General features: G+C 61.6%; 1 long non-coding RNA gene across 1 annotated transcript; it reads right to left on the reverse strand.

Moving 5' to 3' along the window:
* Nucleotides 1-261: 261 nt before the first annotated feature.
* Nucleotides 262-22696, reverse strand: LOC146498773 (uncharacterized). The gene is made up of 3 exons (XR_014870425.1): nt 22391-22696; nt 21516-21572; nt 262-487 (listed from the first exon to the last, which is right to left on the reverse strand). It is a non-coding gene; the product is annotated as an uncharacterized LOC146498773 (long non-coding RNA).
* Between the last annotated feature and the right edge of the window lie 451 nt (nt 22697-23147).

Raw genomic sequence — 23147 nt, forward strand, 5'->3', positions numbered from 1 at the left:
TAAGTATTAATAGTTTTAGGAATTGTGCTATAAGAATCACAGTTAGGGTTAAAGCCATCAGAAAAAACTGTAACAGGATGAAACCTGAGGGAGGGGCAGCCATCTGCTACAAGTGGTTGAGGTTGTTAAGGTTCTGGGACTGGTCTCACTCAAGATGACAGACCATAGGACATTACTGCAGGATTTACTGATGTGTTGTGTTTTATGGCTTTCATGGATCTCAGCTCTTACCCAGCACTGTCCGTCATCATGTCCAAACACCAAATGAGGGAATATTTTATAGAAGAGTGGTTGTTCATCCCTTTGTGCCACTTTTGGAGTCACTGTCGAGGTTTGGCAGTGTGGCAGGGAGGTGTGTGTTGTGGCTCAGCTGCAGAGGGAGAGGTGACGTGGATGGTTGAAGGGGCAGCACCAGGAGAAGCTGGAGAGGTGTCGGGACCAAAGAGGAGCAATATTGTGAGCAGCTGGCACGCTGCTGGAGCAATGCCTGGGAAATTTACATTGTACATTGAAAAGTAATAAACATGAAACCCAGAGCACGGTGTGTGAGAGTCTGTGTCATGTGTGTGTCTTGCATTTACACAGCAGAAAGATTGTGAAGTTAACATAACAAGCAGCACTTTGACAGATTACACAATTATAATTCACTATTTTGGTTTCCTTTCTTAACCCCCACTCTTCCTTTATCTCACTTCCTCTCATCACCTTCTTCATCTTTGGCATCTTGCGTTCTGTCTTCGCCGCCCATCGTTTAACCGAAATGTTCACAGGATTGGTCCCCACTTTTAAATGAGCTAGCAGTTCTGGATGGAAATATCAGTTTGCTCTTTACTTCTTAGCCTACGCCTGTTTCACTGAGCTCTTTAAGCTGGCCGTGTGAGAGGAATTTGTTAAGACGTTAAGTTAAGCACTGGCTTTTGCTTTCTTTCTGGGTGTTGTCATGTTCATGTATGCAGTTTAAAAAATAAAACTGTGTAGAAGAAATCATATAAAGCAGGGGTGGGCAACTCCAGGCCTCGAGAGCCGGTGTCCTGCAGGTTTTAGATGTGTCCTTGATCCAACACAGCTGATTTAAATGGCTAAATTAGCTCCTCAACATGTCTTGAAGGCTGTATCCCAATTCAGGGTCTGCGGCCTTAAAGGGTGCATTTTAAGGCTTATTACGTCACAGCGGCGCGAAAAAGGCTGTCCCAATTCAAAGGCTGCTCGAAATGCGGCCCTCAGATGCGTCCGTTTGTGCGGGTGTCCGCTCCCCAGGCTCCGAAAGCCTTGCCAGCCCTTGTGATCGGGTGGCACCGCCCACCAGGCGTTTGAAAGAAAGAAGAAAAAACCCGGACCGGGCCGCCTGGCCACCCTTTGTGCGGGTGTCCGCTCCCCAGGCTCCGAAAGCCTTGCCAGCCCTATATTTCGGGTGGCACCGCCCACCAGGCGTGTGAAAGAAAGAATAAAAACCCGGACCGGGCCGCCTGGCCACCCTTTGTGCGGGTGTCCGCTCCCCAGGCTCCGAAAGCCTTGCCAGCCCTATATTTCGGGTGGCACCGCCCACCAGGCGTTTGAAAGAAAAATAAAAACCCGGACCGGGCCGCCTGGCCACCCTTTGTGCGGGTGTCCGCTCCCCAGGCTCCGAAAGCCTTGCCAGCCCTTGTGATCGGGTGGCACCGCCCACCAGGCATCTGAAACAAAGAAGAAAAAACCCGGACCGGGCCGCCTGGCCACCCTTTGTGCGGGTGTCCGCTCCCCAGGCTCCGAAAGCCTTGCCAGCCCTTATCGAGTGGCACCGCCCACCAGGCGTGTGAAAGAAAGAGTAAAAACCAGGACCAGGCCGCCTGGCCAACCTTTGTGCGGGTGTCCGCTCCCCAGGCTCCGAAAGCCTTGCCAGCCCTTGTGATCGGGTGGCACCACCCACCAGGCGTCTGAAAGAAAGAAGAAAAACCCAGACCGGTCCCTGGCCACCCTTTGTGCGGGTGTCCGCTCCCCAGGCTCCAAAAGCCTTGCCAGCCCTTGTGATCGGATGGCACCGCCCACCAGGCGTCTGAAAGAAAGAAGAAAAAACCCGGACCGGGCCGCCTGGCCACCTTTGTGCGGGTGTCCGCTCCCCAGGCTCCGAAAGCCTTGCCAGCCCTTGTGATCGGGTGGCACCACCCACCAGGCGTCTGAAAGAAAGAAGAAAAACCCGACCGGTCCGCCTGGCCACCCTTTGTGTGGGTGTCCGCTCCCCAGGCTCCAAAGCCTTGCCAGCCCTTGTGATCGGGTGGCACCGCCCACCAGGCGTTGAAAGAAAGAAGAAAAAACCCGGACCGGGCCGCCTGGCCACCCTTTGTGCGGGTGTCCTCTCCCAGGCTCCGAAAGCCTTGCCAGCCCTTGTGATCGGGTGGCACCGCCCACCAGGCGTGTGAAGAAAGAAGAGAAGAAAAACCCGGACCGGGCCGCCTGGCCACCCCTTGAGTGGGTGTCCGCTCCCCAGGCTCCGAAAGCCTTGCCAGCCCTTGTGATCGGGTGGCACCGCCCACCAGGCGTTGAAAGAAAGAAGAAAAAACCCGGACCGGGCCGCCTGGCCACCCTTTGTGCGGGTGTCCGCTCCCCAGGCTCCGAAAGCCTTGCCAGCCCTTGTGATCGGGTGGCACCGCCCACCAGGCGTTGAAAGAAAGAAGAAAAAACCCGGACCGGGCGCCTGGCCACCCTTTGTGCGGGTGTCCGCTCCCCAGGCTCCGAAAGCCTTGCCAGCCCTTGTGATCGGGTGGCACCGCCCACCAGGCGTTGAAAGAAAGAAGAAAAAACCCGGACCGGGCCGCCTGGCCACCTTTGTGCGGTGTCCGCTCCAGGCTCCGAAAGCCTTGCCAGCCCTTGTGATCGGGTGGCACCGCCCACCAGGCGTGTGAAAGAAAGAAGAAAAACCCGGACGGGCCGCCTGGCCACCCTTTGTGCGGGTGTCCGCTCCCCAGGCTCCGAAAGCCTTGCCAGCCCTTGTGATCGGGTGCACCGCCCACCAGGCGTGTGAAGAAAGAAGAAAAACCCGGACCGGGCCGCCTGGCCACCCTTTGTGCGGGTGTCCGCTCCCCAGGCTCCGAAAGCCTTGCCAGCCCTTGTGATCGGGTGGCACCGCCCACCAGGCGTGTGAAAGAAAGAAGAAAAACCCGGACCGGGCCGCCTGGCCACCCTTTGTGCGGGTGTCCGCTCCAGGCTCCGAAAGCCTTGCCAGCCCTTGTGATCGGGTGGCACCGCCCCCAGGCGTTGAAAGAAAGAAAAAAAACCCGGACCGGGCCGCCTGGCCACCCTTTGTGCGGGTGTCCGCTCCCCAGGCTCCGAAAGCCTTGCCAGCCCTTGTGATCGGGTGGCACCGCCCACCAGGCGTGTGAAAGAAAGAAGAAAAAACCCGGACCGGGCCGCCTGGCCACCCTTTGTGCGGGTGTCCGCTCCCCAGGCTCCGAAAGCCTTGCCAGCCCTTGTGATCGGGTGGCACCGCCCACCAGGCGTGTGAAAGAAAGAAGAAAAAACCCGGACCGGGCCGCCTGGCCACCCTTTGTGCGGGTGTCCGCTCCAGGCTCCGAAAGCCTTGCCAGCCCTTGTGATCGGGTGGCACCGCCCACCAGGCGTGTGAAAAAGAAGAAAAAACCCGGACCGGGCCGCCTGGCCACCCTTTGTGCGGGTGTCCGCTCCCCAGGCTCCGAAAGCCTTGCCAGCCCTTGTGATCGGGTGGCACCGCCCACCAGGCGTGTGAAAGAAAGAAAAAAAACCCGGACCGGGCCGCCTGGCCACCCTTTGTGCGGGTGTCCGCTCCCCAGGCTCCGAAAGCCTTGCCAGCCCTTGTGATCGGGTGGCACCGCCCACCAGGCGTGTGAAAGAAAGAAAAAAAACCCGGACCGGGCCGCCTGGCCACCCTTTGTGCGGGTGTCCGCTCCCCAGGCTCCGAAAGCCTTGCCAGCCCTTGTGATCGGGTGGCACCGCCCACCAGGCGTGTGAAAGAAAGGAGAAAAACCCGGACCGGGCCGCCTGGCCACCCTTTGTGCGGGTGTCCGCTCCCCAGGCTCCGAAAGCCTTGCCAGCCCTTGTGATCGGGTGGCACCGCCCACCAGGCGTGTGAAAGAAAGAAGAAAACCCGGACCGGGCCGCCTGGCCACCCTTTGTGCGGGTGTCCGCTCCCCAGGCTCCGAAAGCCTTGCCAGCCCTTGTGTTCGGGTGGCACCGCCCACCAGGCTGTGAAAGAAAGAAAAAAAACCCGGACCGGGCCGCCTGGCCACCCTTTGTGCGGGTGTCCGCTCCCCAGGCTCCGAAAGCCTTGCCAGCCCTTGTGATCGGGTGGCACCGCCCACCAGGCGTGTGAAAGAAAGAAGAAAAACCCGGACCGGGCCGCCTGGCCACCCTTTGTGCGGGTGTCCGCTCCCCAGGCTCCGAAAGCCTTGCCAGCCCTTGTGATCGGGTGGCACCGCCCACCAGGCGTGTGAAAGAAAGAAGAAAAAACCCGGACCGGGCCGCCTGGCCACCCTTTGTGCGGGTGTCCGCTCCCCAGGCTCCGAAAGCCTTGCCAGCCCTTGTGATCGGGTGGCACCGCCCACCAGGCGTGTGAAAGAAGAAAAAACCCGGACCGGGCCGCCTGGCCACCCTTTGTGCGGGTGTCCGCTCCCCAGGCTCCGAAAGCCTTGCCAGCCCTTGTGATCGGGTGGCACCGCCCACCAGGCGTGTGAAAGAAAGAGAAAAAACCCGGACCGGGCCGCCTGGCCACCCTTTGTGCGGGTGTCCGCTCCCCAGGCTCCGAAAGCCTTGCCAGCCCTTGTGATCGGGTGGCACCGCCCACCAGGCGTGTGAAAGAAAGAAGAAAAAACCCGGACCGGGCCGCCTGGCCACCCTTTGTGCGGGTGTCCGCTCCCCAGGCTCCGAAAGCCTTGCCAGCCCTTGTGATCGGGTGGCACCGCCCACCAGGCGTGTGAAAGAAAGAAGAAAAAACCCGGACCGGGCCGCCTGGCCACCCTTTGTGCGGGTGTCCGCTCCCCAGGCTCCGAAAGCCTTGCCAGCCCTTGTGATCGGGTGGCACCGCCCACCAGGCGTGTGAAAGAAAGAAGAAAAAACCCGGACCGGGCCGCCTGGCCACCCTTTGTGCGGGTGTCCGCTCCCAGGCTCCGAAAGCCTTGCCAGCCCTTGTGATCGGGTGGCACCGCCCACCAGGCGTGTGAAAGAAAGAAGAAAAAACCCGGACCGGGCCGCCTGGCCACCCTTTGTGCGGGTGTCCGCTCCCAAGGCTCCGAAAGCCTTGCCAGCCCTTGTGATCGGGTGGCACCGCCCACCAGGCGTGTGAAAGAAAGAAGAAAAAACCCGGGCCGCCTGGCCACCCTTTGTGCGGGTGTCCGCTCCCCAGGCTCCGAAAGCCTTGCCAGCCCTTGTGATCGGGTGGCACCGCCCACCAGGCGTGTGAAAGAAAGAAGAAAAAACCCGGACCGGGCCGCCTGGCCACCCTTTGTGCGGGTGTCCGCTCCCCAGGCTCCGAAAGCCTTGCCAGCCCTTGTGATCGGGTGGCACCGCCCACCAGGCGTGTGAAAGAAAGAAGAAAAAACCCGGACCGGGCCGCCTGGCCACCCTTTGTGCGGGTGTCCGCTCCCCAGGCTCCGAAAGCCTTGCCAGCCCTTGTGATCGGGTGGCACCGCCCACCAGGCGTGTGAAAGAAAGAAGAAAAAACCCGGACCGGGCCGCCTGGCCACCCTTTGTGCGGGTGTCCGCTCCCCAGGCTCCGAAAGCCTTGCCAGCCCTTGTGATCGGGTGGCACCGCCCACCAGGCGTGTGAAAGAAAGAAGAAAAAACCCGGACCGGGCCGCCTGGCCACCCTTTGTGCGGGTGTCCGCTCCCCAGGCTCCGAAAGCCTTGCCAGCCCTTGTGATCGGGTGGCACCGCCCACCAGGCGTGTGAAAGAAAGAAAAAACCCGGACCGGGCCGCCTGGCCACCCTTTGTGCGGGTGTCCGCTCCCCAGGCTCCGAAAGCCTTGCCAGCCCTTGTGATCGGGTGGCACCGCCCACCAGGCGTGTGAAAGAAAGAAGAAAAAACCCGGACCGGGCCGCCTGGCCACCCTTTGTGCGGGTGTCCGCTCCCCAGGCTCCGAAAGCCTTGCCAGCCCTTGTGATCGGGTGGCACCGCCCACCAGGCGTGTGAAAGAAAGAAGAAAAAACCCGGACCGGGCCGCCTGGCCACCCTTTGTGCGGGTGTCCGCTCCCCAGGCTCCGAAAGCCTTGCCAGCCCTTGTGATCGGGTGGCACCGCCCACCAGGCGTGTGAAAGAAAAAAAAAACCCGGACCGGGCCGCCTGGCCACCCTTTGTGCGGGTGTCCGCTCCCCAGGCTCCGAAAGCCTTGCCAGCCCTTGTGATCGGGTGGCACCGCCCACCAGGCGTGTGAAAGAAAGAAGAAAAAACCCGGACCGGGCCGCCTGGCCACCCTTTGTGCGGGTGTCCGCTCCCAGGCTCCGAAAGCCTTGCCAGCCCTTGTGATCGGGTGGCACCGCCCACCAGGCGTGTGAAAGAAAGAAGAAAAAACCCGGACCGGGCCGCCTGGCCACCCTTTGTGCGGGTGTCCGCTCCCAGGCTCCGAAAGCCTTGCCAGCCCTCGTGATCGGGTGGCACCGCCCACCAGGCGTGTGAAAGAAAGAAGAAAAAACCCGGACCGGGCCGCCTGGCCACCCTTTGTGCGGGTGTCCGCCCCAGGCTCCGAAAGCCTTGCCAGCCCTTGTGATCGGGTGGCACCGCCCACCAGGCGTGTGAAAGAAAGAAGAAAAAACCCGGACCGGGCCGCCTGGCCACCCTTTGTGCGGGTGTCCGCTCCAGGCTCCGAAAGCCTTGCCAGCCCTTGTGATCGGGTGGCACCGCCCACCAGGCGTGTGAAAGAAAGAAGAAAAAACCCGGACCGGGCCGCCTGGCCACCCTTTGTGCGGGTGTCCGCTCCCCAGGCTCCGAAAGCCTTGCCAGCCCTTGTGATCGGGTGGCACCGCCCACCAGGCGTGTGAAAGAAAGAAGAAAAACCCGGACCGGGCCGCCTGGCCACCCTTTGTGCGGGTGTCCGCTCCCCAGGCTCCGAAAGCCTTGCCAGCCCTTGTGATCGGGTGGCACCGCCCACCAGGCGTGTGAAAGAAAGAAGAAAAAACCCGGACCGGGCCGCCTGGCCACCCTTTGTGCGGGTGTCCGCTCCCAGGCTCCGAAAGCCTTGCCAGCCCTTGTGATCGGGTGGCACCGCCCACCAGGCGTGTGAAAGAAAGAAGAAAAAACCCGGACCGGGCCGCCTGGCCACCCTTTGTGCGGGTGTCCGCTCCCAGGCTCCGAAAGCCTTGCCAGCCCTTGTGATCGGGTGGCACCGCCCACCAGGCGTGTGAAAGAAAGAAGAAAAAACCCGGACCGGGCCGCCTGGCCACCCTTTGTGCGGGTGTCCGCTCCCCAGGCTCCGAAAGCCTTGCCAGCCCTTGTGATCGGGTGGCACCGCCCACCAGGCGTGTGAAAGAAAGAAGAAAAAACCCGGACCGGGCCGCCTGGCCACCCTTTGTGCGGGTGTCCGCTCCCCAGGCTCCAAAAGCCTTGCCAGCCCTTGTGATCGGGTGGCACCGCCCACCAGGCGTGTGAAAGAAAGAAGAAAAAACCCGGACCGGGCCGCCTGGCCACCCTTTGTGCGGGTGTCCGCTCCCAGGCTCCGAAAGCCTTGCCAGCCCTTGTGATCGGGTGGCACCGCCCACCAGGCGTGTAAGAGAAAAAAGCCGGACCGGGCCGCCTGGCCACCCTTTGTGCGGGTGTCCGCTCCCAGGCTCCGAAAGCCTTGCCAGCCCTTGTGATCGGGTGGCACCGCCCACCAGGCGTGTGAAAGAAAGAAGAAAAAACCCGGACCGGGCCGCCTGGCCACCCTTTGTGCGGGTGTCCGCTCCCCAGGCTCCGAAAGCCTTGCCAGCCCTTGTGATCGGGTGGCACCGCCCACCAGGCGTGTGAAAGAAGAAGAAAAAACCCGGACCGGGCCGCCTGGCCACCCTTTGTGCGGGTGTCCGCTCCCCAGGCTCCGAAAGCCTTGCCAGCCCTTGTGATCGGGTGGCACCGCCCACCAGGCGTGTGAAAGAAAAAAAACCCGGACCGGGCCGCCTGGCCACCCTTTGTGCGGGTGTCCGCTCCCCAGGCTCCGAAAGCCTTGCCAGCCCTTGTGATCGGGTGGCACCGCCCACCAGGCGTGTGAAAGAAAGAAGAAAAAACCCGGACCGGGCCGCCTGGCCACCCTTTGTGCGGGTGTCCGCTCCCCAGGCTCCGAAAGCCTTGCCAGCCCTTGTGATCGGGTGGCACCGCCCACCAGGCGGGTGAAAGAAAGAAAAAAACCCGGACCGGGCCGCCTGGCCACCCTTTGTGCGGGTGTCCGCTCCCCAGGCTCCGAAAGCCTTGCCAGCCCTTGTGATCGGGTGGCACCGCCCACCAGGCGTGTGAAAGAAAGAAAAAAAACCCGGACCGGGCCGCCTGGCCACCCTTTGTGCGGGTGTCCGCTCCCCAGGCTCCGAAAGCCTTGCCAGCCCTTGTGATCGGGTGGCACCGCCCACCAGGCGTGTGAAAGAAAAAAGAAAAAACCCGGACCGGGCCGCCTGGCCACCCTTTGTGCGGGTGTCCGCTCCCCAGGCTCCGAAAGCCTTGCCAGCCCTTGTGATCGGGTGGCACCGCCCACCAGGCGTGTGAAAGAAAGAAGAAAAAACCCGGACCGGGCCGCCTGGCCACCCTTTGTGCGGGTATCGCTCCCCAGGCTCCGAAAGCCTTGCCAGCCCTTGTGATCGGGTGGCACCGCCCACCAGGCGTGTGAAAGAAAGAAGAAAAAACCCGGACCGGGCCGCCTGGCCACCCTTTGTGCGGGTGTCCGCTCCCCAGGCTCCGAAAGCCTTGCCAGCCCTTGTGATCGGGTGGCACCGCCCACCAGGCGTGTGAAAGAAAGAAAAAAAACCCGGACCGGGCCGCCTGGCCACCCTTTGTGCGGGTGTCCGCTCCCCAGGCTCCGAAAGCCTTGCCAGCCCTTGTGATCGGGTGGCACCGCCCACCAGGCGTGTGAAAGAAGAAAAACCCGGACCGGGCCGCCTGGCCACCCTTTGTGCGGGTGTCCGCTCCCCAGCCTCCGAAAGCCTTGCCAGCCCTTGTGATCGGGTGGCACCGCCAACCAGGCGTGTGAAAGAAAGAAGAAAAAACCCGGACCGGGCCGCCTGGCCACCCTTTGTGCGGGTGTCCGCTCCCCAGGCTCCGAAAGCCTTGCCAGCCCTTGTGATCGGGTGGCACCGCCCACCAGGCGTGTGAAAGAAAGAAGAAGAAAAAACCCGGACCGGGCCGCCTGGCCACCCTTTGTGCGGGTGTCCGCTCCCCAGGCTCCGAAAGCCTTGCCAGCCCTTGTGATCGGGTGGCACCGCCCACCAGGCGTGTGAAAGAAAGAAGAAAAAACCCGGACCGGGCCGCCTGGCCACCCTTTGTGCGGGTGTCCGCTCCCCAGGCTCCGAAAGCCTTGCCAGCCCTTGTGATCGGGTGGCACCGCCCACCAGGCGTGTGAAAGAAAAAAAACCCGGACCGGGCCGCCTGGCCACCCTTTGTGCGGGTGTCCGCTCCCCAGGCTCCGAAAGCCTTGCCAGCCCTTGTGATCGGGTGGCACCGCCAACCAGGCGTGTGAAAGAAAGTAGAAAAAACCCGGACCGGGCCGCCTGGCCACCCTTTGTGCGGGTGTCCGCTCCCCAGGCTCCGAAAGCCTTGCCAGCCCTTGTGATCGGGTGGCACCGCCCACCAGGCGTGTGAAAGAAAGAAGAAAAAACCCGGACCGGGCCGCCTGGCCACCCTTTGTGCGGGTGTCCGCTCCCCAGGCTCCGAAAGCCTTGCCAGCCCTTGTGATCGGGTGGCACCGCCCACCAGGCGTGTGAAAGAAAGAAGAAAAAACCCGGACCGGGCCGCCTGGCCACCCTTTGTGCGGGTGTCCGCTCCCCAGGCTCCGAAAGCCTTGCCAGCCCTTGTGATCGGGTGGCACCGCCCACCAGGCGTGTGAAAGAAAGAAGAAAAAACCCGGACCGGGCCGCCTGGCCACCCTTTGTGCGGGTGTCCGCTCCCCAGGCTCCGAAAGCCTTGCCAGCCCTTGTGATCGGGTGGCACCGCCCACCAGGCGTGTGAAAGAAAGAAGAAAAAACCCGGACCGGGCCGCCTGGCCACCCTTTGTGCGGGTGTCCGCTCCCCAGGCTCCGAAAGCCTTGCCAGCCCTTGTGATCGGGTGGCACCGCCCACCAGGCGCGTGAAGAAAGAAGAAAAAAACCCGGACCGGGCCGCCTGGCCACCCTTTGTGCGGGTGTCCGCTCCCCAGGCTCCGAAAGCCTTGCCAGCCCTTGTGATCGGGTGGCACCGCCCACCAGGCGTGTGAAAGAAAGAAGAAAAAACCCGGACCGGGCCGCCTGGCCACCCTTTGTGCGGGTGTCCGCTCCCCAGGCTCCGAAAGCCTTGCCAGCCCTTGTGATCGGGTGGCACCGCCCACCAGGCGTGTGAAAGAAAGAAGAAAAAACCCGGACCGGGCCGCCTGGCCACCCTTTGTGCGGGTGTCCGCTCCCCAGGCTCCGAAAGCCTTGCCAGCCCTTGTGATCGGGTGGCACCGCCCACCAGGCGTGTGAAAGAAAGAAGAAAAAACCCGGACCGGGCCGCCTGGCCACCCTTTGTGCGGGTGTCCGCTCCCCAGGCTCCGAAAGCCTTGCCAGCCCTTGTGATCGGGTGGCACCGCCCACCAGGCGTGTGAAAGAAAGAAGAAAAAACCCGGACCGGGCCGCCTGGCCACCCTTTGTGCGGGTGTCTGCTCCCCAGGCTCCGAAAGCCTTGCCAGCCCTTGTGATCGGGTGGCACCGCCCACCAGGCGTGTGAAAGAAAGAAGAAAAAACCCGGACCGGGCCGCCTGGCCACCCTTTGTGCGGGTGTCCGCTCCCCAGGCTCCGAAAGCCTTGCCAGCCCTTGTGATCGGGTGGCACCGCCCACCAGGCGTGTGAAAGAAAGAAGAAAAAACCCGGACCGGGCCGCCTGGCCACCCTTTGTGCGGGTGTCCGCTCCCCAGGCTCCGAAAGCCTTGCCAGCCCTTGTGATCGGGTGGCACCGCCCACCAGGCGTGTGAAAGAAAGAAAAAAAACCCGGACCGGGCCGCCTGGCCACCCTTTGTGCGGGTGTCCGCCCCCAGGCTCCGAAAGCCTTGCCAGCCCTTGTGATCGGGTGGCACCGCCCACCAGGCGTGTGAAAGAAAGAAGAAAAAACCCGGACCGGGCCGCCTGGCCACCCTTTGTGCGGGTGTCCGCTCCCCAGGCTCCGAAAGCCTTGCCAGCCCTTGTGATCGGGTGGCACCGCCCACCAGGCGTGTGAAAGAAAGAAGAAAAACCCGGACCGGGCCGCCTGGCCACCCTTTGTGCGGGTGTCCGCCCCAGGCTCCGAAAGCCTTGCCAGCCCTTGTGATCGGGTGGCACCGCCCACCAGGCGTGTGAAAGAAAGAAAGAAGAAAAAACCCGGACCGGGCCGCCTGGCCACCCTTTGTGCGGGTGTCCGCTCCCCAGGCTCCGAAAGCCTTGCCAGCCCTTGTGATCGGGTGGCACCGCCCACCAGGCGTGTGAAAGAAAGAAGAAAAAACCCGGACCGGGCCGCCTGGCCACCCTTTGTGCGGGTGTCCGCTCCCCAGGCTCCGAAAGCCTTGCCAGCCCTTGTGATCGGGTGGCACCGCCCACCAGGCGTGTGAAAGAAAGAAAGAAGAAAAAACCCGGACCGGGCCGCCTGGCCACCCTTTGTGCGGGTGTCCGCTCCCCAGGCTCCGAAAGCCTTGCCAGCCCTTGTGATCGGGTGGCACCGCCCACCAGGCGTGTGAAAGAAAGAAAAAAACCCGGACCGGGCCGCCTGGCCACCCTTTGTGCGGGTGTCCGCTCCCCAGGCTCCGAAAGCCTTGCCAGCCCTTGTGATCGGGTGGCACCGCCCACCAGGCGTGTGAAAGAAAGAAGAAAAAACCCGGACCGGGCCGCCTGGCCACCCTTTGTGCGGGTGTCCGCTCCCCAGGCTCCGAAAGCCTTGCCAGCCCTTGTGATCGGGTGGCACCGCCCACCAGGCGTGTGAAAGAAAGAAGAAAAACCCGGACCGGGCCGCCTGGCCACCCTTTGTGCGGGTGTCCGCTCCCCAGGCTCCGAAAGCCTTGCCAGCCCTTGTGATCGGGTGGCACCGCCCACCAGGCGTGTGAAAGAAAGAAGAAAAAACCCGGACCGGGCCGCCTGGCCACCCTTTGTGCGGGTGTCCGCTCCCCAGGCTCCGAAAGCCTTGCCAGCCCTTGTGATCGGGTGGCACCGCCCACCAGGCGTGTGAAAGAAAGAAGAAAAAACCCGGACCGGGCCGCCTGGCCACCCTTTGTGCGGGTGTCCGCTCCCCAGGCTCCGAAAGCCTTGCCAGCCCTTGTGATCGGGTGGCGCCCACCAGGCGTGTGAAAGAAAGAAGAAAAAACCCGGACCGGGCCGCCTGGCCACCCTTTGTGCGGGTGTCCGCTCCCCAGGCTCCGAAAGCCTTGCCAGCCCTTGTGATCGGGTGGCACCGCCCACCAGGCGTGTGAAAGAAAGAAGAAAAAACCCGGACCGGGCCGCCTGGCCACCCTTTGTGCGGGTGTCCGCTCCCCAGGCTCCGAAAGCCTTGCCAGCCCTTGTGATCGGGTGGCACCGCCCACCAGGCGTGTGAAAGAAAGAAGAAAAAACCCGGACCGGGCCGCCTGGCCACCCTTTGTGCGGGTGTCCGCTCCCCAGGCTCCGAAAGCCTTGCCAGCCCTTGTGATCGGGTGGCACCGCCCACCAGGCGTGTGAAAGAAAGAAGAAAAAACCCGGACCGGGCCGCCTGGCCACCCTTTGTGCGGGTGTCCGCTCCCCAGGCTCCGAAAGCCTTGCCAGCCCTTGTGATCGGGTGGCACCGCCCACCAGGCGTGTGAAAGAAAGAAGAAAAAACCCGGACCGGGCCGCCTGGCCACCCTTTGTGCGGGTGTCCGCTCCCCAGGCTCCGAAAGCCTTGCCAGCCCTTGTGATCGGGTGGCACCGCCCACCAGGCGTGTGAAAGAAAGAAGAAAAAACCCGGACCGGGCCGCCTGGCCACCCTTTGTGCGGGTGTCCGCTCCCCAGGCTCCGAAAGCCTTGCCAGCCCTTGTGATCGGGTGGCACCGCCCACCAGGCGTGTGAAAGAAAGAAGAAAAAACCCGGACCGGGCCGCCTGGCCACCCTTTGTGCGGGTGTCCGCTCCCCAGGCTCCGAAAGCCTTGCCAGCCCTTGTGATCGGGTGGCACCGCCCACCAGGCGTGTGAAAGAAAGAAGAAAAAACCCGGACCGGGCCGCCTGGCCACCCTTTGTGCGGGTGTCCGCTCCCCAGGCTCCGAAAGCCTTGCCAGCCCTTGTGATCGGGTGGCACCGCCCACCAGGCGTGAAAGAAAGAAGAAAAAACCCGGACCGGGCCGCCTGGCCACCCTTTGTGCGGGTGTCCGCTCCCCAGGCTCCGAAAGCCTTGCCAGCCCTTGTGATCGGGTGGCACCGCCCACCAGGCGTGTGAAAGAAAGAAAAAACCCGGACCGGGCCGCCTGGCCACCCTTTGTGCGGGTGTCCGCTCCCCAGGCTCCGAAAGCCTTGCCAGCCCTTGTGATCGGGTGGCACCGCCCACCAGGCGTGTGAAAGAAAGAAGAAAAAAACCCGGACCGGGCCGCCTGGCCACCCTTTGTGCGGGTGTCCGCTCCCCAGGCTCCGAAAGCCTTGCCAGCCCTTGTGATCGGGTGGCACCCACCAGGCGTGTGAAAGAAAGAAGAAAAAACCCGGACCGGGCCGCCTGGCCACCCTTTGTGCGGGTGTCCGCTCCCCAGGCTCCGAAAGCCTTGCCAGCCCTTGTGATCGGGTGGCACCGCCCACCAGGCGTGTGAAAGAAGAAGAAAAAACCCGGACCGGGCCGCCTGGCCACCCTTTGTGCGGGTGTCCGCTCCCAGGCTCCGAAAGCCTTGCCAGCCCTTGTGATCGGGTGGCACCGCCCACCAGGCGTGTGAAAGAAAGAAGAAAAAACCCGGACCGGGCCGCCTGGCCACCCTTTGTGCGGGTGTCCGCTCCCCAGGCTCCGAAAGCCTTGCCAGCCCTTGTGATCGGGTGGCACCGCCCACCAGGCGTGTGAAAGAAAGAAGAAAAACCCGGACCGGGCCGCCTGGCCACCCTTTGTGCGGGTGTCCGCTCCCCAGGCTCCGAAAGCCTTGCCAGCCCTTGTGATCGGGTGGCACCGCCCACCAGGCGTGTGAAAGAAAGAAGAAAAAACCCGGACCGGGCCGCCTGGCCACCCTTTGTGCGGGTGTCCGCTCCCCAGGCTCCGAAAGCCTTGCCAGCCCTTGTGATCGGGTGGCACCGCCCACCAGGCGTGTGAAAGAAAGAAGAAAAAACCCGGACCGGGCCGCCTGGCCACCCTTTGTGCGGGTGTCCGCTCCCCAGGCTCCGAAAGCCTTGCCAGCCCTTGTGATCGGGTGGCACCGCCCACCAGGCGTGTGAAAGAAAGAAGAAAAACCCGGACCGGGCCGCCTGGCCACCCTTTGTGCGGGTGTCCGCTCCCCAGGCTCCGAAAGCCTTGCCAGCCCTTGTGATCGGGTGGCACCGCCCACCAGGCGTGTGAAAGAAAGAAGAAAAAACCCGGACCGGGCCGCCTGGCCACCCTTTGTGCGGGTGTCCGCTCCCCAGGCTCCGAAAGCCTTGCCAGCCCTTGTGATCGGGTGGCACCGCCCACCAGGCGTGTGAAAGAAAGAAGAAAAAACCCGGACCGGGCCGCCTGGCCACCCTTTGTGCGGGTGTCCGCCCCAGGCTCCGAAAGCCTTGCCAGCCCTTGTGATCGGGTGGCACCGCCCACCAGGCGTGTGAAAGAAAGAAGAAAAAACCCGGACCGGGCCGCCTGGCCACCCTTTGTGCGGGTGTCCGCTCCCAGGCTCCGAAAGCCTTGCCAGCCCTTGTGATCGGGTGGCACCGCCCACCAGGCGTGTGAAAGAAAGAAGAAAAAACCCGGACCGGGCCGCCTGGCCACCCTTTGTGCGGGTGTCCGCTCCACAGGCTCCGAAAGCCTTGCCAGCCCTTGTGATCGGGTGGCACCGCCCACCAGGCGTGTGAAAGAAAGAAGAAAAAACCCGGACCGGGCCGCCTGGCCACCCTTTGTGCGGGTGTCCGCTCCCCGGCTCCGAAAGCCTTGCCAGCCCTTGTGATCGGGTGGCACCGCCCACCAGGCGTGTGAAAGAAAGAAGAAAAAACCCGGACCGGGCCGCCTGGCCACCCTTTGTGCGGGTGTCCGCTCCCCAGGCTCCGAAAGCCTTGCCAGCCCTTGTGATCGGGTGGCACCGCCCACCAGGCGTGTGAAAAAGAAAGAAGAAAAAACCCGGACCGGGCCGCCTGGCCACCCTTTGTGCGGGTGTCCGCTCCCCAGGCTCCGAAAGCCTTGCCAGCCCTTGTGATCGGGTGGCACCGCCCACCAGGCGTGTGAAAGAAAGAAAGAAGAAAAAACCCGGACCGGGCCGCCTGGCCACCCTTTGTGCGGGTGTCCGCTCCCCAGGCTCCGAAAGCCTTGCCAGCCCTTGTGATCGGGTGGCACCGCCCACCAGGCGTGTGAAAGAAAGAAGAAAAAACCCGGACCGGGCCGCCTGGCCACCCTTTGTGCGGGTGTCCGCTCCCCAGGCTCCGAAAGCCTTGCCAGCCCTTGTGATCGGGTGGCACCGCCCACCAGGCGTGTGAAAGAAAGAAGAAAAAACCCGGACCGGGCCGCCTGGCCACCCTTTGTGCGGGTGTCCGCTCCCCAGGCTCCGAAAGCCTTGCCAGCCCTTGTGATCGGGTGGCACCGCCCACCAGGCGTGTGAAAGAAAGAAGAAAAAACCCGGACCGGGCCGCCTGGCCACCCTTTGTGCGGGTGTCCGCTCCCCAGGCTCCGAAAGCCTTGCCAGCCCTTGTGATCGGGTGGCACCGCCCACCAGGCGTGTGAAAGAAAGAAGAAAAAACCCGGACCGGGCCGCCTGGCCACCCTTTGTGCGGGTGTCCGCTCCCCAGGCTCCGAAAGCCTTGCCAGCCCTTGTGATCGGGTGGCACCGCCCACCAGGCGTGTGAAAGAAAGAAGAAAAAACCCGGACCGGGCCGCCTGGCCACCCTTTGTGCGGGTGTCCGCTCCCCAGGCTCCGAAAGCCTTGCCAGCCCTTGTGATCGGTGCCACCCGCCCACCAGGCTGTGTGAAAGAAAGAAAGAAGAAAAAACCCGGACCGGGCCGCCTGGCCACCCTTTGTGCGGGTGTCCGCTCCCAGGCTCCGAAAGCCTTGCCAGCCCTTGTGATCGGGTGGCACCGCCCACCAGGCGTGTGAAAGAAAGAAGAAAAAACCCGGACCGGGCCGCCTGGCCACCCTTTGTGCGGGTGTCCGCTCCCCAGGCTCCGAAAGCCTTGCCAGCCCTTGTGATCGGGTGGCACCGATCCACCAGGCGTGTGAAAGAAAGAAGAAAAAACCCGGACCGGGCCGCCTGGCCACCCTTTGTGCGGGTGTCCGCTCCCCAACTCCGAAAGCCTTGCCAGCCTTGTGATCGGGTGGCACGCCCACCAGGCGTGTGAAAGAAAGAAGAAAAACCCGGACCGGGCCGCCTGGCCACCCTTTGTGCGGGTGTCCGCTCCCCAGGCTCCGAAAGCCTTGCCAGCCCTTGTGATCGGGTGGCACCGCCCACCAGGCGTGTGAAAGAAAGAAGAAAAAACCCGTACCGGGCCGCCTGGCCACCCTTTGTGCGGGGTGTCCGCTCCCCAGGCTCCGAAAGCCTTGCCAGCCCTTGTGATCGGGTGGCACCGCCCACCAGGCGTGTGAAAGAAAGAAGAAAAAAACCCGGACCGGGCCGCCTGGCCACCCTTTGTGCGGGTGTCCGCTCCCCAGGCTCCGAAAGCCTTGCCAGCCCTTGTGATCGGGTGGCACCGCCCACCAGGCGTGTGAAAGAAAGAAGAAAAAACCCGGACCGGGCCGCCTGGCCACCCTTTGTGCGGGTGTCCGCTCCCCAGGCTCCGAAAGCCTTGCCAGCCCTTGTGATCGGGTGGCACCGCCCACCAGGCGTGTGAAAGAAAGAAGAAAAAAACCCGGACCGGGCCGCCTGGCCACCCTTTGTGCGGGTGTCCGCTCCCCAGGCTCCGAAAGCCTTGCCAGCCCTTGTGATCGGGTGGCACCGCCACCAGGCGTGTGAAAGAAAGAAGAAAAAACCCGGACGCGGGCCGCCTGGCCACCCATTGTGCGGGTTGTCCGCTCCCCAGGCTCCGAAAGCCTTGCCAGCCCTTGTGATCGGGTGGCACCGCCCACCAGGCGTGTGAAAGAAAGAAGAAACAAACCCGGACCGGGCCGTCTGGGCACCCTTTGTGCGGGTGTCCGCTCCCCAGGCTCCGAAAGCCTTGCCAGCCCTTGTGATCGGGTGGCACCGCCCACCAGGCGTGTGAAAGAAAGAAGAAAAAAACCCGGACCTGGGCCGCCTGGCCACCCTTTGTCGGGTGTTCCGCTCCCCAGGCTCCGAAAGCCTTGCCAGCCCTTGTGATCGGGTGGCACCGCCCACCAGGCGTGTGAAAGAAGAAGAAAAAACCCGGACCGGGCCGCCTGGCCACCCTTTGTGCGGGTGTCCGCTCCCAGGCTCCGAAAGCCTTGCCAGCCCTTGTGATCGGGTGGCACCGCCCACCAGACGTTGTGAAAGAAAGAAGAAAAAACCCGGACCGGGCCGCCTGGCCACCCTTTGTGCGGGTGTCCGCTCCCCAGGCTCCGAAAGCCTTGCCAGCCCTTGTGATCGGGTGGCACCCGCCCACCAGGCCGTGTGAAAAGAAAGAAGAAAAAACCCGGACCGGGCCGCCTGGCCACCCATTGTGCGGGTGTCCGCTCCCAGGCTCCGAAAGCCTTGTCAGCCCTTGTGATCGGGTGGCACCGCCCCACCAGGCGTGTGAAAGAAAGAAGAAAAAACCCGGACCGGGCCGCCTGGCCACCCTTTGTGCGGGTGTCCGCTCCCCCAGGCTCCGAAAGCCTTGCCAGCCCTTGTGATCGGGTGGCACCGCCCACCAGGCGTGTGAAAGAAAGAAGAAAAAACCCGGACCGGGCCGCCTGGCCACCCTTTGTGCGGGTGTCCGCTCCCCAGGCTCCGAAAGCCTTGCCAGCCCTTGTGATCGGGTGGCACCGCCCACAGGCGTGTGAAAGAAAGAAGAAAAAAACCCGGACCGGGCCGCCTGGCCACCCTTTGTGCGGGTGTCCGCTCCCCAAGCTCCGAAAGCCTTGCCAGCCCTTGTGATCGGGTGGCACCGCCCACCAGGCGTGTGAAAGAAAGAAGAAAAAACCCGGACCGGGCCGCCTGGCCACCCTTTGTGCGGGTGTCCGCTCCCCAGGCTCCGAAAGCCTTGCCAGCCCTTGTGATTGGGTGGCACCGCCCACCAGGCGTGTGAAAGAAAGAAGAAAAACCGGACCGGGCCGCCTGGCCACCCTTTGTGCGGGTGTCCGCTCCCCAGGCTCCGAAAGCCTTGCCAGCCCTTGTGATCGGGTGTCACCGCCCACCAGGCGTGTGAAAGAAAGAAAGAAGAAAAAAACCCGGACCGGGCCGCCTGGCCACCCTTTGTGCGGGTGTCCGCTCCCCAGGCTCCGAAAGCCTTGCCAGCCCTTGTGATCGGGTGGCACCGCCCACCAGACGTGTGAAAGAAAGAAGAAAAAACCCGGACCGGGCCGCCTGGCCACCCTTTGTGCGGGTGTCCGCTCCCAGGCTCCGAAAGCCTTGCCCAGCCCTTGTGATCGGGTGGCACCGCCCACCAGGCGTGTGAAAGAAAGAAGAAAAAACCCGGACCGGGCCGCCTGGCCACCCTTTGTGCGGGTGTCCGCTCCCCAGGCTCCGAAAGCCTTGCCAGCCCTTGTGATCGGGTGGCACCGCCCACCAGGCGTGGTGAAAGAAAGAAGAAAAAACCCGGACCGGGCCGCCTGGCCACCCTTTGTGCGGGTGTCCGCTCCCCAGGCTCCGAAAGCCTTGCCAGCCCTTGTGATCGGGTGTCACCGCCCACCAGGCGTGTGAAAGAAAGAAAGAAGAAAAAACCCGGACCGGGCCGCCTGGCCACCCTTTGTGCGGGTGTCCGCTCCCTAGGCTCCGAAAGCCTTGCTAGCCCTTGTGATCGGGTGGCACCGCCCACCAGGCGTGTGAATGAAAGAAGAAAAAACCAGGACCGGGCCGCCTGGCCACCCTTTGTGCGGGTGTCCGCTCCCCAGGCTCCGAAAGCCTTGCCAGCCCTTGTGATCGGGTGGCACCGCCCACCAGGCGTGTGAAAGAAAGAAGAAAAAACCCGGACCGGGCCGCCTGGCCACCCTTTGTGCGGGTGTCCGCTCCCCAGGCTCCGAAAGCCTTGTCAGCCCTTGTGATCGGGTGGCACCGCCCACCAGGCGTGTGAAAGAAAGAAGAAAAAACCCGGACCGGGCCGCCTGGCCACCCTTTGTGCGGGTGTCCGCTCCCCAGGCTCCGAAAGCCTTGCCAGCCCTTGTGATCGGGTGGCACCGCCCACCAGGCGTGTGAAAGAAAGAAGAAAAAACCCGGACCGGGCCGCCTGGCCACCCTTTGTGCGGGTGTCCGCTCCCCAGGCTCCGAAAGCCTTGCCAGCCCTTGTGATCGGGTGGCACCGCCCACCAGGCGTAGTGAAAGAAAGAAGAAAAAACCCGGACCGGGCCGCCTGGCCACCCTTTGTGCGGGTGTCCGCTCCCCAAGCTCCGAAAGCCTTGCCAGCCCTTGTGATCGGGTGGCACCGCCCACCAGGCGTGTGAAAGAAAGAAGAAAAAACCCGGACCGGGCCGCCTGGCCACCCTTTGTGCGGGTGTCCGCTCCCCAGGCTCCGAAAGCCTTGCCAGCCCTTGTGATTGGGTGGCACCGCCCACCAGGCGTGTGAAAGAAAGAAGAAAAAACCCGGACCGGGCCGCCTGGCCACCCTTTGTGCGGGTGTCCGCTCCCCAGGCTCCGAAAGCCTTGCCAGCCCTTGTGATCGGGTGGCACCGCCCACCAGGCGTGTGAAAGAAAGAAAGAAGAAAAAACCCGGACCGGGCCGCCTGGCCACCCTTTGTGCGGGTGTCCGCTCCCCAGGCTCCGAAAGCCTTGCCAGCCCTTGTGATCGGGTGGCACCGCCCACCAGACGTGTGAAAGAAAGAAGAAAAAACCCGGACCGGGCCGCCTGGCCACCCTTTGTGCGGGTGTCCGCTCCCCAGGCTCCGAAAGCCTTGCCAGCCCTTGTGATCGGGTGGCACCGCCCACCAGGCGTGTGAAAGAAAGAAGAAAAAACCCGGACCGGGCCGCCTGGCCACCCTTTGTGCGGGTGTCCGCTCCCCAGGCTCCGAAAGCCTTGCCAGCCCTTGTGATCGGGTGGCACCGCCCACCAGGCGTGTGAAAGAAAGAAGAAAAAACCCGGACCGGGCCGCCTGGCCACCCTTTGTGCGGGTGTCCGCTCCCCAGGCTCCGAAAGCCTTGCCAGCCCTTGTGATCGGTTGTGTCACCGCCCACCAGGCGTGTGAAAGAAAGAAAGAAGAAAAAACCCGGACCGGGCCGCCTGGCCACCCTTTGTGCGGGTGTCCGCTCCCTAGGCTCCGAAAGCCTTGCTAGCCCTTGTGATCGGGTGGCACCGCCCACCAGGCGTGTGAATGAAAGAAGAAAAAACCAGGACCGGGCCGCCTGGCCACCCTTTGTGCGGGTGTCCGCTCCCCAGGCTCCGAAAGCCTTGCCAGCCCTTGTGATCGGGTGGCACCGCCCACCAGGCGTGTGAAAGAAAGAAGAAAAAACCCGGACCGGGCCGCCTGGCCACCCTTTGTGCGGGTGTCCGCTCCCCAGGCTCCGAAAGCCTTGCCAGCCCTTGTGATCGGGTGGCACCGCCCACCAGGCGTGTGAAAGAAAGACGAAAAAACCCGGACCGGGCCGCCTGGCCACCCTTTGTGCGGGTGTCCGCTCCCCAGGCTCCGAAAGCCTTGCCAGCCCTTGTGATCGGGTGGCACCGCCCACCAGGCGTGTGAAAGAAAGAAGAAAAAACCCGGACCGGGCCGCCTGGCCACCCTTTGTGCGGGTGTCCGCTCCCCAGGCTCCTGAAAGACTTGCCAGCCCTTGTGATGGGGTGGTACTGTTTCCGTTAATGAACAACATAAGAAGGGGAAAAAAAGTGGAATTTGTAATTGGATTTTGTAAACAGTTACTCAGAAAAGGATCCAGATGTTTCAAAATCTTGTCTGGCGAATGTTTCAGTTCTGCAAACATAATTGCTGCAATTAACGAAATAAAAGTCGTCACTTTTCAGCCCCATTTATGGATTTAAGGATCAAAGAATTTAAGGCTCCAAGGATCAAATTGGTGGTAAGATTCTAAATATATGTGACGTCATTATCCCGTAAGCCAATTACGTTGTCACATGACATTTGTGGATCCCGGTATCATTTTACTTGGTCAATTTATCTGTAAAGTTTCAATCCCTGTCATCAAATCTCATCTGAGGACAAAATCCACAAGAACAACATAAAAAAAGAAAGAAAACCTACCTTAGAAACACGTCGGGTTAAAAGAGACGGCATCACTGCAGAGGTGAGGACAGGCATCTGTTTGAAATAGAGAAAACCATAAGCACAGTCATACAGACACATACACACACACAGGCTCCGAACGCCTTGCCAGCCCTCATGATGGGGTGGCACCGCCCCCAGGCGTGGAAAAGAATGGTAAAAATATGGTAAATGGCACTTTACTAGTCCCTAAGGACCCCAAAGTGCTTTACACATTCAGTCATCCACCCGTTCACACACTGGTGAGGACAAGCTACATTGTAGCCACAGCCACCCTGGGGCGCACTGACAGAGGCGAGGCTGCCTAACACTGGCGGCACCGGGCCCTCTGACTACCACCATTAGGCAACGGGTGAAGTGTCTTGCCCAAGGACACAACAACCGTAACTGTCCGAGCTGGGGCTCGAACCGGCAATCTTCCGATTACAAGGCGAACTCCCAACTCTTGAGCCACGATCGCCACAAAAGAAAGCAGAAAAAACCTGGACCGGGCCTCCTGGCCACGCTTTATATTGGTGGACCTCCCCCAGGCCTCACTGCCTTCCCCTTGCTTCTCAGAGAAACCCTCTACAGAAGAGTTTAGAAAGACAAAACTAGTGAGTTCTGAATGTCCTGGTGAGTCTCCACCTGTTACAGGTGGGTGCAGCCTGCACTGTCTCGAGACAGACCAGACCAGCTGCACCACAGACACTTCAAACCTTATCTCAAGACAAACACTGAAAGAACAACATAAAAAAGAAGAAAACAAACCCTAGAAACATGCCGGGTTACAGGAGACGGCAGCCGTGTAGAGGTTGAGTCTGTGTGAGTCTTTTTTCTGTTTATGAACAACAGAAAAAAGAAAGAAAACTTACCTTAGAAATCTGTAGGGTTGTTTTCTCTGAGACATGTTGGAATCTGTAAACAGTTACTCCGAAAAGGATCCAGATGTTTCAAAATACTTCTCTGGCGAATGTTTCAATTCTGCAAGCATAATTGCTGCAATTAATGGACTACAAGTCGTCACTTTTCATCCCTATTTATGGATTTAAGGATCAAAGGATCAAACTGGTGGTAAGATTCTAAATATATGTGATGTCATTATCCCGTAATGACATCACATATATAGGTTGTCACATTTATCAGTAAAGTTTCAATCACTGCCCCTCCCCCCCCCCCCCCCCCCCCAAATAAAAAGTGCTTTTGCAATAACCAATGTTTTCTACAGTCATTTGTGCTATCAGATGGCAGCATTTTAAAGCTGGGTCTTACTCTGCCCAGGCTGCTCTACCATAGAAGAAGAATGTTGACCTACAGTACCTTGAAAAACTTTCACACATTTTGTCACTTTACAACAACAAACGTAAATAGAATTTTTCTTAGATCTTCTGTGACAGACCAACACAAGTTACCACATAACTGTAAAGTGGTATGAAAATGATACATGTCAAAGGAGCTTGCAAAGAAAAGCGTCTGGACTTCTTTAAGTTGCTTGAAGACGTTTCACCTCTCATCCGAGAAGCTTCTTCAGTTCTAAGGTCAAATGGTGGGGAGTCCCAGATTTAAACCTAGTGGGAGTAACCCCCCCCCCCCCACAGAGGGACAAAAGGACCCCCTGATGATCCTCTAATC

Source organism: Neolamprologus multifasciatus, chromosome 17 (genome assembly GCF_963576455.1).
Source record: "Neolamprologus multifasciatus chromosome 17, fNeoMul1.2, whole genome shotgun sequence".
Classification (NCBI taxonomy): domain Eukaryota; kingdom Metazoa; phylum Chordata; class Actinopteri; order Cichliformes; family Cichlidae; genus Neolamprologus; species Neolamprologus multifasciatus.